The 18,863-nt window shown below is 52.0% G+C and overlaps 1 protein-coding gene across 9 annotated transcripts in view; it reads left to right on the forward strand.

The window, feature by feature from the left end:
* Pitpnm2 (phosphatidylinositol transfer protein, membrane-associated 2) overlaps window positions 1-18,863 on the forward strand; it is a 132,429-nt gene that overhangs the window by 24,567 nt on the left and 88,999 nt on the right. For 5 of the 9 annotated variants that reach the window (XM_087578407.1, XM_087578416.1, XM_087578413.1 and 2 more), the window contains 1 exon segment: window positions 9,562-9,662. The exons of the other annotated variants lie outside the window; for them this stretch is intronic. The gene's annotated coding sequence lies outside the window, so the exon portion shown is untranslated. 9 annotated transcript variants of the gene reach the window in all.

The following is an 18,863-nucleotide window of genomic DNA, read 5'->3' on the forward strand; positions in this document are numbered from 1 at the left end:
GGGCTCAGGGTTCCAAGCCGCAAGGGGAAACTTCTTGGAGATACATTGGCTCCTCACAGCTGCCCACGTGCTGAAGGTGTTCTGTCAGTGGAAGCCGTTACCCACACTGCACCTGTTGTCAGGGACACTGTCACTAAGCCTCAGTGCTGTGCCACAGCTAGCTGTGTACTCGTTTAGGGGATTGTCTCAGATGTGGATGGGACTCCACTGCCTCTGGCTGAGGGTTCTGACTTTGGTCATGGTCCCCTGCCCATAGGTTTGTGGACCCCACCCATGGCAGAGAGAAAAGCAAAGGGAAGACCAATGACCTTCTATTTGGTGTTTCAATACAGAGAGGCCCTTGATCTGAGTTGGCTCATCCCAGTACCCAAGAAGTAGTTAGAACAATATGGCCACTTTGTAGCCAGAACAGATTCCAGGAAGCTGGTACCGTCCAAACCCATACAACCCAGGGATTCAGAGCTGTCAGATTACAGCACATTTATTTTCTGGTCTCACAACATTCCTGTTGGGAGTCCGTCCGTCCGTCTGTCCTTCCTTTCTTTCTTCCTTCCTTCCTTCCTTCCTTTCTTTCTTTCTTTCTTTCTTTCTTTCTTTCTTTCTTTCTTTCTTTCTTTCTTTCTTTCTTTCTTTCAAAACAAACAAAAAACCAAATGGAGATAGGGTATTTTTCTGTGAAGCCCAGGCTGTCCTGGAACTCACTATGTAGACCAGGCTGGCCTCAAACTCAATGATCTGCCTGCCTCTGACTGTGATCAAAGGTGTGCGTCGCCACCACCACCCAGCCTGTTAATTTTTGAGACAGGGTATTGCTCTATCCCAGGTTGACCTGGGACTCTTGTCTCCAACTGGCCTTGAACTTGAGATCTTCTTGCCTCCGCCTCTGGAGTGTTGGGAATACAGGCGTGCACCACCACACCTGGGGCTTGTTTTATGATAGTCTATTAAGACCATTACTGCTTCTGGCTGTTCTGAAACGACTGTTTCCAGAATGAACTGAAGAGTCTGCCCACTGTTTTCTAACTGCCCCCAAAGGGCAGAATCAGCCCTGGAGAAGTTTATTCTCTCTCTCTCTCTCTCTCTCTCTCTCTCTCTCTCTCTCGTTCAAATAGTGATTTCCCTTTTTTAAAAAAACTATTATTATTATTTTCTGTTTGAGACACTATCTCACTAAGTAGCTTAGGCTGGCTGGGAACTTACTGTGCTGCCCTGGCTGGCCTTGACCTCTATTGTGTCAGCCTCCCAAGTGCTGGGACTGCAGGGAAGCTAAAACCATCTTCGTGGAAGATCGCTTGAGATTGTAGATAGAACGAGGTTTGCTGTGGGCTCATATGTGAAGAAGCATAGCTCGGTCTCCCCTGCTAGTATGCCCCAGAGAAGCCCATGCCAGTGCCTGAAGTCAGGCTGTCCATGCAGCGCACGGCCAGCAGCTCCCCTTGACTCACCAGCTGTCAGGGAGGTGACATGACTTGCCACATTCACGGGGCACTGTGAGCAGCACTGACACAGCCTCCTCATGTGGGCGGCAAGCATGTGCTTCTCATTAAGAAAATTGCTACTTTGGAACAGGCTCTGAAAAGAACTTTTTTGCCTTTACTAAAATTAAGAAAATAATAATAAAACAACCCACCCAACACCCTAAACTTAAAAAGAAGGAGAAAAAAATTGACGTCAACCCAGGGGGAAAAAAAAAAACCTTTACAGGTCCAGAATGGAGTTAGAACTTGGCAGAGACATGGACAGAGCCAAGAAATCCCACTGGGCAAGGCTAAGCTCCCATCCTCCCCTGGCTGAGCCGTAAAGCCTGAGCCGTGTTGGAAAGTGACAGAGACTGTTGTCAGGACAGACAACTGAACTGATTTGCTCTGAGAATTCCCAGCCATCGCCTGCAGTCATTCTGCTGGCTGGCTGCATGGAACCTCATTTGGAGCACTTGACTACCGAAGAGGCCCTCAGCCGGAACCTGACTGTCGTGGACGCTGAGCTCACTTACGCCCGGGGTGGAAGCCACCTTCCTGGACTGCAAGCCACCTTCCTGGGCTGCAGGTGACCGAGGCTGCCCCTGGGCATAAGCCACAGAGACATAATAGGAGATGGCCTCTCTTGTTCTCCATGGTGGAGAGAGTGATGGCTGCCATTTCGGCCTCCAGCACGGTGTTCGTGGAAGGGCCATGTGTTTGACAAATCCTTAACACATCCAGTAGCCAGATGGTCCAAACAACCCACCAGAGGTGTGGTATGTAAATATTTCCCATCATTACCACAGCGCTGCTGTGTTGACACTAGCAAGGATGAAGAGTAACCACGAGGAGCTCCTGACAGCCTGTCAGGTCACAGGCAGAGCTGCAAAGCCACCCCTGTCCCCTGGAAGGCTTCAGGCAAGCGTGGTCTCCGGCCGTTCTTCCCAGATACTGAGGAGGCACCATGTTCCCCTCAGCTCTTCACCAACACAAGGTTTGCTTCTCATGAGCCACTGCTTTCCAGTGTGCCAGAGCTCTGTGGGCCAGCTCGTCTCCCTCTTTGTTTTGTTTACCAAGAAGCACACAGCTAAGTGTACAGATTGCCCTCAAACTAGGGATCTTGGTGCAGATGTTCCCTTCCCTGTTTGCTGTCCTGTTGTGGAGTGAACCTAGGCTGTAAGTGTTTTGGAACCAGGGAGCACTGAATATCATGAACAAAGGTCCTAGTGTGTGCTTTTAGCATGATTACCACATATTCAGTATCTGTGAGATCTCTGGATTATCAATATAGATATCAACAATCAACTTCCTAGCCTTTGAAGAGGGAAGGGGAGAGAGGGAAGGAGAGAGAGAGAGAGAGAGATCTCACTATATAGCTTAAACTGGCCTCTAATTCACCATCCTCTTTCTTCAACCTCTCACATGCTAGCAGCATTCCAGGCATTTGTCCCCATGCCTAGCTTCATTGTCACTCCTTCTTATCATCCAGTTGGATCTGATTTCCACAAAGTGAATCGGAGACCCTTGGTTCTTTCATATGAAAGATCTCACCTGAAGTCGGCTTGGGATTTGCATCACGTATCCACACTTCCTTCTGTTAGAACTGTAGCACGGTTGGAGGTGGGAGCTGACTGCGGTCACATTCACACTCAGAAGATGAGGAAACTGAGGCACAGACAGACAGAGCTGACTGACATAGTCTCTAGCTGGGTCCCTAGTCTCAGCCCTACACTAAGGATCACCCACCGTATGCAGGAAGTTCCACTGGTGTCACACCATGTTCAAGTCTCCACTCTGGACAGTGCAACACAGGACAACGAAGAGCTGGAGCCAGTCAGTGAATGGCCTGGCTCCTCCACCGGGTCACTAGAGAACTCTGAGCCTCAGTGCAGCTGTGAGGCCTCAGCACCCACCCCGCTGGGATGCCGAGCATGGAAAGTCAGTCTCTTCCCAAGCCTCACTAAAGCACAGGCTCCTCTTAGTGACTCATGTGTTCTGAAGAGGACAAAAGGTCCGCCCTAGTCTCCTATTAGGAACAGAATTTTCTGCAAACCCCTCAGCTACACCACGTCAGTTGTCTGTTGCTACTTAACAGTGACCCAAACCTCTCATGTGCTAGCCTCTCGTGTTTGCTTCTGAGGTGGCAATCCAGGCAGGACTTGGCAACTGCAACACCTCTGTTCTCTAGTGTCAGCTGTCACAGCTTGACTTGTGCTGGAAGGCCCTACTTCTAAGTGGCACGATTCCTGTGACAGAGTGACCATGCTAGCCAGCAGGGGCTCCCTGCATGCATCTGCTTCCCATGTCTGGGGCAGGCTTCTCCCAGCTCAGTGACCTTCAGAGAACTGGTTTCCCAAGTGGCTGTTGCTCCCCCCCAGAGCGCAAGTCAGCCGCATCCAGGCCATAGCTGCCGCTTCTGCTCTCTCCTTCTTTTCTTATTTTTCCCTTTGTGGTAATGCACATAAACCATGCAGCTGAGGCTAAACTGTCCTGAAGGGCGTAGCACAGAGGCAGTGAAGTAGATTCTTACCGTTGGGCACTCAGTTCCCCATGGAACAGTCTCCCGGGAAACTAAAACTCAAGCATCACATCTGTCTCCCTGCCACCCTACTCCTTTCCTTTCAGCCTAGTGTCACTCCCCCTCCACCCCAGTTCTCCAGTCTGACTGCCCTGGCTGTCTCATGTGATGGGTTATGTTTATCCTCTTGTGTCCAGCTTGATTCACTTGGCAGAATATTTTCAGGTATTATAAGGCGTATCTGAATTCCTTTGGGGATCCTTTTTACAGCGGATGTGTTCTGAACCGATGACCACACTTTACTGGACTTCTGTCTTCCGACGCCTAGCTATTGGGCAGAGTGCCGCCGTGAATTTAGGGAGACACACACCTGTTTGCATACCTGCCTTCAGTTTTTCCGTTAGGCTTCTCAAGATGGAGGTTCAAACCTGGCCGAGGGTTACTTCCAGCCCGCCCTCTTGGCTACAAGAAGCCAAAGGGCCATTCAAAAGAAGGGGACACCACAAGGTCCTGGCTTCTTGAAGGCCACCCAAGTAGCATCTGCCATGACCACGCTGGGAGAGGTCTTTGCAGACCTGTTCAAGAGCCTGCTGGCCGATGGATGCCTCTGAAGCACACAGATTCCGGGAGTCGGCTCTCTGAGAGGCTCATCTCTGGGGGATCATCTCAGGCCAGGGCCCAGTGCTTCTCCTGAAGACGGCCACAGTCTCCCACTGGTACTGTTCTGTGTTGCTGCAGGCTGTGCCTCTCATTACATAATCTGTTATTCTGTGCTCCACCGGGCCCTGGTTACTTGTCAGAAGTTTCTAAAAGCCAGCTGAATCAGCTCCAGGCAGCTGGGGGTGCTGCCTCTCCCTCATAGTATTAGTCACCCTGTACTTAGCTAAATTTAACTTTTTATCATCCAAATGATATTTTTGTGGGCTTGGGATTTTACATAATGCTACCAACTGCTGCAGGCTAAGAATTTCTCTTTTTTGCCATGCGTTCCTCTGTGTGTGTGTGTGTGTGTGTGTGTGTGTGTGTGTGTGTGTGTGTGTGTTCTGGGTTTTTCCCCCATGAACTCTTGCACTCTCAAGGAAACATTGCCGGGTCCCTCTTCCCCGACTGTGCTTTCCCAGCTCCCAGGATCATGCTTGAGCTCTGCGTTCACCATCTACCAGCGGGGAGGAGAAGAGTTCCTTGTGGCTTCCCAATGCTCTCCCCCCCAACCCCCCCCCCCCCGTATTTCTGCCAGCACTCGAGGGCTCTCCACTCTGAAGGTCTTGAGAGTCCCCACTGTCTGTAGCACACTGCACCTGAGAAAGAGCAGGTACAGAGGACTCACTTGGCTGTGAGAGCCAAGCAGTGAGATGCTCAGTCAACCTGCCCAGACATGGGGTACCCAGGCAGGCGCTTCCTGGTCTCAGGTAGGGGTAGAGGTGACACAGTGGAAGGCCAGGAACTGGTCTCATGGAGAACACAGAGACTCAGCCCTCAAAAGAGAGCTGTGGCATGGTGCTGCCTGCCTTTCATCCCAGCACTCGGGAGGTAGAAGCAGGATGATCTCTGGGAGTTAGTGGCTAGTTTCGTCTACGTAATGAGTTCCAAGCTAGCCAGGGTTACATACTGAAAACCTGCCCCGGGGGGTTGGGGGTAGGCATGGAACTGGGCGTACAGTTAGGGAACTGGGTGTAATGCTCAGCCCCTTGACTATCTGAGCCCGGAAGTGGCTGTGTTCTGGACCCTTACATGAGAGTCCAGTGTGTGTCCATGTGTGTACGAGGGAGTGAAAGTAACAACGGTATGTGCCCAGCAAGGTGTTAAATGGTTGCTCTCACAGACTCAATCTTGAAGATGCCTGAAGTCTGTACTAGTGACCGTTCTCTCAGATAAGAAAACCAAGTTCCAAAGAATCTCAGAACCTGGATGTGGTAGAACCTGACTTCAGAGCTGAGAGAGAGAGAGAGAGAGAGAGAGAGAGAGAGAGAGAGAGAGAGCAGAGTTTGGCCTACTGCCTCTAAGCTAAGTTCATCCCCGAGTAGAGTGCCCACGTGGGACTCATACTTGCCCTGTGTAGTGTACTTACTATCCCTGGCCTGATTTGCTCACCTAGTTCTCCCAGGCACTGTCATCACAGCGGCAGCCTCTGTGTGGATGAAGGAGGTTCTGCAGGGGCAAGAAAGAACTTACCTCACCCAGTACCCAATTTATCTGCTGAGTTTTGGTAGCTTTCAAAATGGAGCTGTATTTACTCCTTGGTGTATATATTAAGCGACAACTTTGGCCTGGGGGTGCAGCCTAGGGTGAGCATCTGCCTGTCATGCGTGATGCTCTAGGTTTAACGCCCTGTGCAACGACAAATGAACAAACTAAACTTTTATATTTCATTTCAAGATTAAGAGAAATTAGAAACAGGTCCATCCAAAAACTCGTCCACGAGTGTTCACAGCAGTGTCTCCTTAATTGCCAGTGCTGTCCAGATGTCAACAGCAGACGCACAGAGAAGCAAAGCGTGATCTCTTCCATTCAACTGAATGCAGTTCAGTTATAAGACGGACTGAAGGAAGCTGGGAATACGGCTCAGAGGCAGAGAGAGGGCTTGCCTGGCATTGGTGAGGCTTTGGGCTCAGTCACAGGCACTGCAAAAAACTACATTAAGATTTAAGACATTAAGAAAGAGGATGGCATACTGCCACATGCCATGGTCTCTGAAAACACCACCCTAGAAAAAGAAGCCAGACTCGTAAGGGCCGAGTACTGTATGACTCCACTAATGCCAGATGTCTAAAACAGGCAAATCGACACAGACAGAAGGCAAATTAGTGGTCCCCGGGGGCTAGGAGGGAAGAGAGAATGAGCGGTGACTCATGGGTACTGGGTTTCTTTAAAGAGGGGTACAAGTGTTGCAGGCTAAGACAGCATGTTGGCTAATAAGCACTGATGACAATGGCTGGATGCTTTCAAAGGGCAAGCTTTGTGCCACTTGTAAGGTATATGTAAATTTTTAAAATAAAGCGACCCCGAGTCCCCATGGCATTCCAAGGCCCTGGACGGTTTGCTTTCGAGCCACCTGCCCTGTGTGCCATCTTCTCTGCCCATTCTGCAGCCACCTGCCTCAGTCTCCATGTCAACGGGGGTGGAGACAGCAGCACTGGCTTCAGTCTCACTACCCACTCGTAGTTGCTTCCAGCCGGGGCCAGCTTGAGGCATGTGGACGTCTGGGCAAGGGAGCTACTTGGCACCCCATCAAACCGGTATTCTTTAAGTGTTTGTTTGACATTTATTTAGTGGGGCTGAGGAGAGACTGATATTCTATTAATGGAAACCGTGTAGAGAAACAGATTCGTTTACCAGTTCACTTCCACTGACTGAAACAGCACCAGGGTTCAGAAAACTTTTGAGGAAAGCAATTCCGACTCTCGCCATCCTTGTCTTTCAGGCAGGTTTGGTTTCGGCTTACTGTTTTCTCTCCCCTGCAATTCTCCACGCCTTCGCAGGGCATTTAAGTTTAAAACGTAAGGTAGCAAAATGTTTTCTTCTCGTTCCTAGGAATAGCAGCACACGCTGTATGTGAGTGTGGACTGGGGCTCCCGGGGTCATGGCTACACAAATGTGGAGCAGGCATGTGACAGATTTCAGCAAGGGGATGCTTCACGTCACCCAGTGTATGTTCGAAATCTTTGGAGGGAACTTGGGTTGACCAGGGACATGTTTTTTGTTTCATTCTAACAGAGCTCTGAACACCGCGAGTTCTGTTCCACGAGTGATAGTCTGTGAAGTCTACTACTTAACCTAGTTCTACTTAACCTAGTACTACTTTAACCTAGTACTACTTAACCGAGCATCTCAGATCTCCAGCGGGTTCCCTCACACATCAACCCTCTTTGCTTTTTTGTCCCAGAATGTCCCTTAGTCCCTGCTGGTCGAATTGCCATTGTCCTCTTCACCCATGGGGAGTCATGTAGAATAGAGGAACTTGGATGACAAAACTGGCTCCCCACGGTTTCCCTTACCTGGAATTCGGGGACCTTACATGATGACCTCATAGCTATTGAGAAGGACGGCGGTGAAAGCTAAGAACCAGGATGGCATAGTTGCGTGGAGCTTGGTGAACGGTGGCACCAGGTGCATGCCGGAGTATCTGCCCGAGCTGGACTCTGGGAAATCTGGGGCGTTTTGCTGGCTCTGGGGTCAGGAAAGTACGAGGATGTGTGAATCAACACGGGTCAGAGGCAGGGCTGCCAAGGAAGCTGTGTCTCTGAAGGCCAGCCCTCAAAAGTTGCTCGCTCCCTCACCATGGTGTTCCCTAGGGAGTAGGATGGGCAGTGTGGGTGGTGTGTGAAAAGCCCGCCGCCGTTCCCTGCAGCCACACCTCCCACTGCTGTGCTGCACTAGCTCTCTGCACGTCCCCATTCCCTCTTTCTCTCCTCTGACTCTTGCCGGCTGTGTGGCTCACTGGCAGTTGATCACTTTGTCATCGAGGTCCTCCATTAAACATCCCTTGGGTTTTACACTTACCTCTGTCAAGATTGTTCGTCCTTGCACACACACCCAGTGTCTTACTAGTCCTGGTGCCTGGCTTCAGCCTTTGAAGTGAGACTGTCCTGAACTTGGTCATTGGTTCCTGGAATATCTCAGTGTCTGTAACTTGCTGGGAACTACAGGGCAGGTCATTGGAGGGGTGTACAGGTGCAGGGGAATGGGCTCCCAAATGTGTTTGGTAGATGAGGACTAGTTGAGCTGTGATGTGGATCTGGGCCTGTCTCAGTACTTGTGGCAGCCCTGGGTTGAACAGTGGCTTCTTTGGTGACCGGGACTCCATGAAAACCCATTTCTCTAACTTTCTTATTTATTTATCTTTCTATCTATTTGTTTGTTTGGTTTTTCAAGACAAGGTTTCTCTTTGTAGCCTTGGCTGTCCTGGAACTTGCTCTGTAGACCAGGCTGGTCTCGAACTCACAGAGATCAACCTGTCTCCTACCTTGAGAGTGCTGGGCTTAAAAGAGTGTGCCACCCTCCTCTGGCCCAATTCTCTATCATTCTTCTCTTGTTTTGTGAGCTCAGCTCTGGCCTGTGCGTGCGTGGCAGGAGTAGGCATCTGTTCCGATTGTGTCTAGATGAAGGGAGTTAGAGGCGCAGTGGCAAGACTGGAGACCGCCTGCATCTTCCAACCAAGCATCCAGCCAAGTGTCTCCGACTTCTTCCTGCTTTGCCTAGTTTTCCGGTTGTCCCTACCCCACCCCCATACTATGGCTTGAGGTTCTCTAACAGGGTCCTGAGTGAAACCATTGGCTGGAAGCCAAGAGTCCTGGTCATGTAGAAGCAGGCAACTGTGTAGACTTGCCAGTGTGGTTGTTCTAGCTGGGCAGTGAGGAGGCATATCCATCCCCGGTTCTGAGATAGGCACTCCCTCCCTGAATGCATGCGTCAGGTTTATAAAACCTCCCTGTCATCCACACCTTTGGCCCCCTTGCTCCACTGAGGCTTTGGGTCTAATATTGCTCAGGCCAAGGCTGGCCCTACCAGTTTCCCTATTGACTGGCACAGAGGGATGGGGAACCCAGGTGGCTCATCTCCTCTACCTTTGGGTTTTCCCTGCAGGATGCTGGCACGTGTGTCTTGGTCCCTGACTCCCTTCTGTGGACATACTGATCATTCCTCCTCCTGTGGTGGAGACGTTGACAGAGCTGCTCAGATCTAAGGTAAAGACCAACTGTTGTGCAGTGCCCGCCTTCCTGCCCAGCCTTTGCCATTTCCTGTTCCCTTGAAAACCTTTCTGGTTGCTGTTGGTAGACAGCCACCCATTGGTTACATGAAAATATCTCCATTGATTGGGAAGGTATCCTGTCTCTGGTATCGGCTGTTGTCCCCTCCTCTCCCATGCAGAACACACCAAGAGGACTTTTTTGCTGTTTGTTCTCAAGGTTCTATCTGGACTCTCTGCTCCAGATGACAGGCATGGGACAAAGTAGGCAGGCGTTTTGATTGAAGGTACCTTCCTTCTGGGCTCTGGGACCCCAGTGACTTTCTGGCCTCCATGGAGAGGCAAGGCTGGGCTGCTTTCTTATTCTGCTGCCCACAAGCTGCAGCAGTCACCCAGAAGCTAGTGCCTGTGGGATTCCTCAGGCTCTGTTCCTCTGATGCCACTCTGCGTCTTGTCCATCTCATCTCCTAGACAGCGTCTCCTCTGACCTCCTGCCTGACATGAGAACCTCTAATAAAAGTCCAGGTGGTGGACTGACCTTGCCTTCCTCCCTGACTTCCCACGGACTCTGCTTTCTGGACACTCATCAGAAGGCTTGAACTTTGGGATTGCAGATAGTGCATGTTCCTTCTAGGGAAGAAAGCCGTGAGGGGAGGAAGGCTTACTGGCCTCAGCCTCCTTTGGACCTCCATCTTACTTGAGGGAGCTGAAGCCTCAGGTGTTAGACTCAGTCACAGAGCTGCCCAGCAGCGGGCTTGAGATCTGTTGCAACTTCTGACCCGGAGCACACAGTCCAGCCTTCCAAATGTGATGCCTCTGGGTCCAGCCTTGAAATGCTCTTGGTTCCTACCGGCTGGGCCCCTTCCTCACTGGGAAACTCCCAGGGCACAGGGCTGTCAGGGCTGCCTCTGGCTTCTGCTTGCAGGCTGGCACCCAGGGCTGTTCTTTTCTCTAATTACTCATTTTCTTCCCTTGCCGAGAAAAGGCCTCCAAGTGCTAAGGGGAGTGTGGTGTGTTGTTTTTTGTTTTTTTGTTTTGTTTTGACTTCACTTTCTAAGGTGTCTCTGAACAGGAGGAGCTATGGGAACAGTGACATCAGAGCACACAGTCCCAGCTCATGGCTTCTGTGGTCAGGTCTGAGCCGCATGGTTGCCATGTGCCAGTACAGTTGGCCTCCAGCGTGAGGCAGAGTCCCCCAGAGAACCCTGCCCCACAGGACCTGAACATTGATGTCACCTCTTGGTGCTCAGAGAGACCCTGCCCCTGCTTTGGCTTGGGGCCTCTACTTCCTGTTTCCTTTCTCACAGGAAGGGGCTCTTTCCTGCTTAGCAGCTGCCATGAATGAGCTTGCAGAGGTGGCAGCCTCACAGCCCGTCTCACCCAGGGTCCTCAGTGACTTCCCCACGTCATTCCCGTATCCCTGCAAGTGTTTATCAAGTACTTGGTGTACGTTAGGTGTGTCGTGCATGTTGTGCCAGCCTGTACACACAGAAGGGAGGTTACTATTCCAGGTGCCAGGGACGCAGCTGTGAACAAAGCAGACAGAAGCCCCCGTGTGAGCGGTTTGCCTCCTGGTGCGTTCTGTGCTGTACCAGTGTCCTGAAGTCACCTCTACCCAACTCTGTTTGCCAACTTCCTGCCTTCCTTTCTGGGCCCATTTCAAGTCCCTCCTCGTAAGCCCCCAACCTCTAATAACCCATCTCTCCTTTTCTTATTGTCCCAGCATTCCGCTGTGCCTCTGATAATACTGTCACTGTGAGCTCTGATGCATTTGTGGGTCTGCGTGCTGTCAGGCTGAGGGCCCTTTAATAGGTGAGACTTTGTACCTCTCCTGCTCCCTCAGCCTGTCCTGCAAACCCAGATCCAGAGAACAACGGTCCTGAATGGGACAGTTACGTTTGCTCTAAGCTGTCCTGGGAGTTTGTAGCCACAGCACTCTGAGCAGAGAGCAAGTCTCTGGGTGGAGGGCAGCCTGGTAGGTCAAAGGTGCTACAAACAGGAATGCTCCCTCTGTCCTCTGCCAGGGCGAGGAAGGAAAGGGCCCAACAAACAGAGTTTATTTTTAGAGAAGCTTCTTGCTCCAAAGGAACTCCAAGCGCTTTCCTTCCAGAAGGGTGGTGGGCTGGAGGGCCGGGAAGGACAACTGGCTTGTTTCTCAGCAGCCTGGTATCTTCAGCATTTTCCTAGACCAGAGACAGGGCATTACAGAGAGTCTGCCCCAAAGAGGGTCCCAGCTGGGGAGACCATTTGCCCTCAGCAAGTTGAACAAGCTTCATTCCGAGTGACTGAATAGGGAGCACTTAGCCTTGGCGTTACCTAGGTGTCCTTGAGGCTGAAATGAAGCAAGAAGGGTCTCCCGGAAAAGGCCTTCTTGGCTTCTTTCCGACATCCTGGTGTAGGCTCAGGCTGGGAGGGGTACTTCCTGCCATTGTCTCCGTGACAGACCTCAGCAAGGTCACTGTCTCCTCCAGAGGAAGGGAGCCGGGTAGTGCCTCAGACACAGTAATGGACACAGATAGGACCCAGACCTTGCCCTGGACCTGAGCTGAAGCTGGGACCTAGGCTGCTGTTACCTGGGCCTCTGGAGCCATTGCTTCTCATCTCTCTCTGTGAACAGTCTTGTCCCCACATGGAAACGTTGGCCAGTTTATTCCCTTGGGTCTAGGCCATATCACAGCCCAGAACAGGCGAGGACAAAGTAGAAAGGCTAACTGGCACACTGGCATGGAGGAAAGGGACCACCCCGAGGCCCCTGGGGGGTGGTCAAGGGCTGGTGCTCAGCTCTCTGCTCTCCTCACAATGCTGATGGAAGAATTGGGTGAGATTTGACGTCCCAGCCATGCTGGGCCCAGCTCTGCGTTCGCTTCTGCTGGCTTGTTCTGTCTGTACTCTTGTGGTCTGATGGCCGCTCAGACTCTCACCCAGAAGGACCCTGGACACGGATTTTGGCCACAAACCTCCAAGGATTCGCTTTCTCTAACCGCAGGCCTCCCCTCCCCTGGTACGCACTCCCCCAAGGATACTCCATTTCATTCTCCTGGGGTCCCGTTGCTCAGGCAAAGCACCGCTCCCTGCAGATGCGCTGTGTGTCCAACAAGAGGGCACAGTCTGCCTGGTGTTTCTCTCTCTCTCCCTGCTGCTCATGATCATGCTGGGTCCCACCTCATGGTGCTCATGTGGCAAACCAGAACTCTTCCCTCAAAGCCAGGAATGAAGGCAAGTCCCCAGTGTCCTAGCCCCCACCTCTTAAAAATGTCTACCACCTCCTAATAATAACTCAATAGCACAGTTGTTCAGGAAGTTCCACAAGCTGGAAAGAGAGGCCTGGGACTACAGCTTAGCAGTAGAGTGCACACAGCATGTGTGAGGCTCTGTACCGTCAGAGGTGGGCTCCAGCAGGGACTGAGAGACTGAGGCTGTCTGGGCTGCCCGTGGGTAGAGTGAGCGAGCCAAGGGAAGGATAGCCGGGAAGGCAGCGGTCAGAGAGGAAGAAGGCATAGGTTGATGTTAAGGCCCCCGACCGTCACTTCAAGTGGTGTGAGGCCATGAAAGCATTTGGAACGTTGAGGGCCAGGATTAGCCTGTGCTTGTGGTGTGTGAGCAGACTGGAGCGGTGGTGGGAAGAAGCAGGAGGAGCAGGGGACAGCTGCAGTAATGGGAGGTGATGGGTGCTTGGACCTAGGAGTGGGTGTTGAACTCTAGATCTGTGAGGACCTAGGGCTGGAAGGTCTTTGAGACTTTAATCCACATTTAAAAGAAGGTTCCTGTAGGAGACCTTCTAGTCTGACTGTTAATGTAAACTGTAGGGAAACTGAAACCCAATAGAGGAGCTTTCATGTCCAAAGTCAGGCTGGTTAGCGGCAGAGCCAGGCATTGGGATCTCAGTCCAGTAGTTTGCAGCTGAGCCCAGTGGTCCCTTGGAGGAGAGCTGTGCAGGCTTGTGAGCCGCAGGCAGAAGGGAGGGCTGGCTCCACAGCGCTGTGGCTGAGCAGTGAGACCCGACAGTGACAGCGCCTCAAGGGTGGCAGCCTCTGCTTGGCACGCCAGGCCTTCAGCAGCTCTCTCTGGGCCCCTGCCCACGATTCTGACTCTAGTTGGACTGCAATGTAGGTGATAACACAGACCTTGGGCAGATCAGAGCCAGAGTTCACAGTGTTCTTCATTCAGCTTTTACTGAGCTTCAGCTGAGGTAAGGGCTGAGGACAGGAACTGATGAGTCTTGGGACTGACAGGACAGCCAAAGGTGTATGTGGTGATCTAAGGTATGAAACAACCCCCATGACCCCCAAACTCCCCGGCGTGCACGGCCAGAGCTCATGCCTGCCATGGTGGTCTGATTCAATCTGTGATAGCGTCTCTTGTAATAAAGGAACACGGAAGGCCAGTTGTGTCACTGAGAACAGATATCACTTACAACAGGAAGACCTGCTGTACTCCTGACGTCATCACTCGTCAGGAGGCTTCTGTGTCTCCGTGGCGTTTCTTTGGAAGGGGCGACGGTTGGTCACAATATTTGGGCACTCGAGACTACTCTCATGACAGGCCTAGCAGTGTGTTCTAGCCTGTCCCCAGCTTCAAAGAGCAGGACCTGGTGTCCTCTTCAGACCTCAGCAGGAAGGTCACCTGGAGAAGGTAGAGTAAGATCGTGTTTCTTTTGAGGAAGTGTGGGTCTGTGGGCCAAAGCGGAAGCAGGCATCCAGTTTGATTTTCCTTTGTGCTGTATAACTCCGCCTGTTCCATTCCCAATCCATAGACCATTGAGGAGTGACGACATGGAAATTACTGCCACTGACTGCCAAAGACTGTCCCTGGCACCCATCCTTTGCTCTGGTGAACAACCTGGCAGTCACAGGGCATGGCTAAGAACATGGTTCCTCAGGCAGAACAGCAGGGCCAGGTACCAGGGTGTGCTGAGGCCTGGCCAGTCTCTAGGCACCTGTGTGCAACAAGCTTCTGGAAAGTCAGTTGGCACCTTCCCGGGGACAGAGGGTGAGGGCCACAAAGCAACCAGAGACAAACTTTCTGAAAACATAGCTAAGAGGCTGACATAGTGGCACAGGGCTATCATTGCACTCTGGAGGCTGAACTCAGAGAATCTGAAGTTTGACGCCAACCTGGATCACTCTGTCTCTAAACAAAGCAAAATAAGACTCCAGCAAACAAACCCGAAGACAAGCGCCCTGTCTGGACCTAGTGGCTGTGGAGACATGCCCTCTAACTCCCTCCCCCATCCCCCGCAGTGCTGCAGCCCCTGCACAGCCTCTGGCAATGCTGGCCTGCAGCATCTGATAGTTTGCCATTTCTGCTGGGACTCTCCGGTAAACACTGGTACTCTAGGACCCCCAGGACTGTCTACCCCGCCCCTCCCCAAGGCTGGGTTTCCCTCATTGTGATAGCTTCAGAAGTTACCCTTCTCATGGCTTCCGTTTCCCTGAGAACAGAGGGCTGCGGATTTACTCCTGTACTGAGGTGTGGCCTCAGTAGGCTGATCATTAGGCCAGCATGAGTTAACTGTGTTCTGTGCTGGAGCCGCTCGAAAGGTAAAAAGAAACGGGGCTGTGCTGTGAGGGGCTCAAGGAGAGCCATCCTTAGTCTAGGTCTCTCCCTCCTTGCTCTGTGGCACTTGTCATTCAGAGGGCTGATGACCTTGGGAGATGGGTCTCAGTCACTCCCTGATACAGCACTGCGGAGGAGTTCATTAAAGTACAAGTCAGGGAGTGCACTGGTGTCATCTCAGCAGGGGACCGTCTGCATCACCAATCAAACAGGGCTGGCCCATCAGATGTCCCTCTCAAGGCACATCTGATGTCACAGGTGTCCTTCTAAAAACCTTTGTTCCTTAATTAGCTTACGAAGTAATAGCTTTGGGGTTGGGATTTTGATAGCGTTTCATTTTGGCTGATTCTCTCTCCTTGCCCTGCTTCCCTTCAGCCCCCCACCCTTCTTTCTCATCTGTACCTTAACCACCCCCCAACCTCCCACCCCCACACACATTCTCCGTTTCTGCTAGAAACAATAGGCTTGAAGCAGGGAGAGAGGGGAAGACAGGTTCAGTTTTTGAACTGCTTGGAAGAATCTCGCAAGGAGATGGCGGCAAAGGAAAACAAGAACACTATGTTGGAGCCCAGCAGTGTTAGGAGGCCTTTAGCAAGCGCACCGCCAAGAACCTTCCTTTGTACAGTATGCTGGCTGATTACAGCTCTGTAGCAAACCTTGAGACACCTTGGGCATGTCCCCTCAGCTCTCTGCACCTAACTTTCCCCATTTCTGAGATGGGACAGTATCTGTCAGGACTTACTTACTGTAAGTCTTTGTGGTGATTGAATGGGCAAAACATCTGTGGAGTCCTGGGACCACGTCAGCTGCTGTGACCAGCCCAGGCTCGGCCTGCCAGGGCTGTCTACAGACCCGGCCTTTTGGGAGCTGCCTTTTCCGGGTCTCATTATGTAGACCTGGCTGGCCTGGAATTCTCTATATAGTTCAGACTGGCCTTGAGCTCATCAAGATCTTCCTGCCTCTTCCTCCCACATCCTGGGTTAAAGACATATGCTGTCATGCCCGGTCTGTAAATATTTTTTTAAAGGAAAGAGGGGATGGAGGGAAAAAAGAAAAAAAAAAGCCCAGGAAGTGTTGGCATGGTAGGGATGGCTGCCAGCCTTGCCGACAAGCATGAAGGTGGGTCTCCTCCCTTGCTGCTGGCTCTGCTGACAAATCCCAGCAGGACAATAGCTTCCCAGCCCAGCATCCCTGGCAGGGCAGACTGAGAGAGCACTCAGATCTGCCTTTGCCCTGGGCATCACCCTGGTGCGCTGTCGTCCTATAAGGACAGTTCCAGGAAAGCATGAGGGGCGGGATCAGTTCGTGCTCTCATCTGGCTTGGCAGCAGGAGCCGGGTGAGGTAGAAGACTGTGCCCTCTGGGATTGAGGAGACAGATGTAGATTAGAGTTTACAGATTCAAGGCTGGAGAGGCCAGTAATGCAGCTGGAGCAGGAAGAAGACAGCTATTAACAGCTGCCTAATGGAGGGAAGGCTCTTAGGAGAGGGAACAATTCAGCTGGGTTTTGAAGAGTGCAGATGAGTTTTGCTGGGAGAGAAGAGAAAAGGCAGACAGAACCGCACACACCAGTGTCTTTCCTCCCGTGCCCTTGTGTTTGGAGTTTCAGGAAGGGCCAGGTTGCTGAAGTGTACGGTTAAGAGGATGGCAGGACGGAGGCTGGGCTTTTAGTACAGGTGTCAGGAGTAGAGACTTTGACACCGTGGAATTCAGGGACTCACTGTCCTTGTGACTGTCTCTCTGACTCTTAAGTGCTTGCTAGCACATTCTGCATTTATATGTTTCTGACCGTACTCTGGCTCTCTGCTGCGAGGGGGCCTGCTGATGCCTTGCCCTGCCCCGCCTACATCTTTAGCTCCCACTTATGGTTCTGACTACCCCCAAAGTTCCTCTTGGCCTATTCCAGGCCTCTCCAGCACCCAGAGCCCAGTTTCTCAGAGGGTGCCATGGACCAGCCTCCTTCCCCATGGAAGAACAGTGTCCTTGGGAGTTCAGAGTACCAGGTATTTGCCTGGAAGAGCTCTGAATCCAGTGCTGTTAGGTTCTGACCCATGTCTGCCTTTCTGTGTTTTGGAGGAAGATGTTAGGCCTTCTAGATGCTGAGCCATATCCACCATCTATTGGCAATGGTGTGGGAGCTTGGCTCCTCTGGATACTTTATTTCCAGCTAGGAGGGCTTGGCTGGACACTGAGGTTCAAGAAGAGGATCAGGGGTTCTCGGTGCTCTGGCTAAGAGCCGTCCATGCGTCTTCTTTCCACTGAGATTGGAGGGCACTGGGTACGCAGGAAGCAGGACCCAGTTTCTTCCTGCAGGCTCATATCAAGTTCAGTCTGAGGGTCAAACAGGAGGGCTGCTCCCCAGGGTAGCAGTGACCTGCTTTCAGTGAGCCCAGCCTGCCACCGTAGTCCTCTCCTTTCTGAGCTGGATGGTCCGCTCCGATTAGCACACTGACGTCAAAAACGCATGTCACCTTCGGTCTCCCCTCAGCCTGGCAGCTGTGATATATCAGTTCGGATGTGTCCCCTGCCTCACCTCAGAGGGCCAAGGCCAGCAGGGGAAGAGGGATTATGTTGTTCCCATCTGTCCGCACAGCCCTATCCAGCTGTTTCCCATTCCCCACTGCCAAGTGGCAGATGTTGGGGTGAGGTCAGCCTGGGAGCTGGGGACCTGCCCATCGGCTTCACGTGAATGTCTTCAAGGCTATTTCTGGCCTTGCCATTATCCCAACGGCTTCAAGTGATAAATATAGACACAGATTGAAAAGCCCCAGTGGCAGGCAGGCAGGCAGGCAGGCAGGCAGCATTGGGGGAGCATGTGGATGGGGGCTCAGCTATAAATAAGTCTGCTGGAACACCTCCCCAGCCATGCCACCGCTGTCACTGCCAGACCAGTGTGTGTGTGTGTGTGTGTGTGTGTGTGTGTGTGTATACATGTGTGTGTATGTGTATGTGTGTGTGTATGTATATGTGTGTGTGTGTGTGTTACTCAAAGAGATCCACTCTCTCCCACCTCCCTCCCTGCCTGTACACTCGTTTCTGAAGGGTCATGGGTAAAGGAGGGGGGGAAGGAGGCTCTGCTTAGGGGAGGGAAGGAAAAGTGAGCCATACGTCGGTGGCTGTAATAGCAGGTAGACTACTAGTCTTCAGCTGAGTGACCATTGTAGAAAGAAAATGGTGAGTTACCCGATAAGAGGGTCCTAGGGACAGGTACATGATATGGGGAGTAGATTGTGCTAAGAATGGTGGCCCCTGTCCCTACAGCCCTCTGTCCTCCCAGCTTCCCGTGCTGCAACCGCTGGGAAGGAAGAGACTGGCTGAAGGAGTTGAAGGGCCCTGGGCAGTGCTCCTGCTGGAGGCTGTCATGCACCTCATCCGCTCTTTTATTTCCTGTTTTTGCCCTGCCCAGACCTCTTTGTGGTTTTATTTACCCCATTCCCATGTCCTTGCTGCCAGACCCCAGGCCAGCACACCAGGTCCCGGTGTGGGCTGAGCTCCCGCAGGCAGGAATTCCAGATGTTCCCGACCTGTCCCTATGTCTTTCATTCCCACCCCTTTCCTTATGCCTGTCTCCATCTTCCTGCCTTCCCGGCATCCATCCCATGGTTCCTCTCCTTGTGCCTTCCCCTGTCTTTTCCCTCCTCTCC

Source organism: Rattus norvegicus, chromosome 12 (assembly GCF_021556685.1).
Source record: "Rattus norvegicus strain SHRSP/BbbUtx chromosome 12, alternate assembly SHRSP_T2T, whole genome shotgun sequence".
NCBI classification, from domain to species: Eukaryota; Metazoa; Chordata; class Mammalia; order Rodentia; family Muridae; genus Rattus; species Rattus norvegicus.